A 596-nucleotide genomic window follows, 5' to 3' on the forward strand; every position below is an offset into this window, starting at 1 on the left:
TATATATATATATATTGGGAATTGAATTGAAATTTGATAATATGAAAAAATTGGGAAGTTGAAGGAATGAGCTGAGTCAGTAGAGAAGAGAAGAAGAGAGACTCTGCTCCGAGTAAAAAGGGAGAAGAAGAAGGGCAAGACTTCAGGCTTCAAAAGCCCAGTCACTGGCCCATGAAAAGTAACACTCGTTTCAAAGTGGCCCAATAATATGGATAGAGGTAGCAAAGCATATCTCGTGGCCCAATCATACTATGCTTTTATCTTTTTTGTAAAGTCAAAATATCTTATTTTTAACTTTATACGGTCTTATATTTTATTTGTAAAATACATATTAGGGTGTAAGTAGGCCTATTAATTAATCTATAACATGTTAGATTAGATTTCCGATTTCTCACATGCATATGATAAGACGGAATGATCTGGTAACCAAACTGAGTGAGAAAAACAACACATTATTAGGATGAATAAATTCATCACCACTATAAGCCATCATTAAGGATGAAGTTGCTTGCTTTAAATATAAAGCATAGAACAACCACCTAATTTTTGACCAAGGTGAACAATGCGAATAACAACAAGATGGATCCCCACATTTG

The 596-nt window shown here is 33.9% G+C and overlaps 1 protein-coding gene across 1 annotated transcript in view; it reads right to left on the reverse strand.

Annotated features, from left to right (window-relative positions):
* The window catches only part of LOC109347896 (2Fe-2S ferredoxin-like), a 3,490-nt gene extending 3,385 nt beyond the window's left edge, over positions 1-105 (reverse strand). Inside the window, exon 1 of the mRNA XM_019588012.1 lies at positions 16-105. The gene's annotated coding sequence lies outside the window, so the exon portion shown is untranslated. The remainder of the gene's footprint in view (positions 1-15) is intronic.

This window comes from Lupinus angustifolius, chromosome LG01 (assembly GCF_001865875.1).
Source record: "Lupinus angustifolius cultivar Tanjil chromosome LG01, LupAngTanjil_v1.0, whole genome shotgun sequence".
Classification (NCBI taxonomy): Eukaryota; Viridiplantae; Streptophyta; class Magnoliopsida; order Fabales; family Fabaceae; genus Lupinus; species Lupinus angustifolius.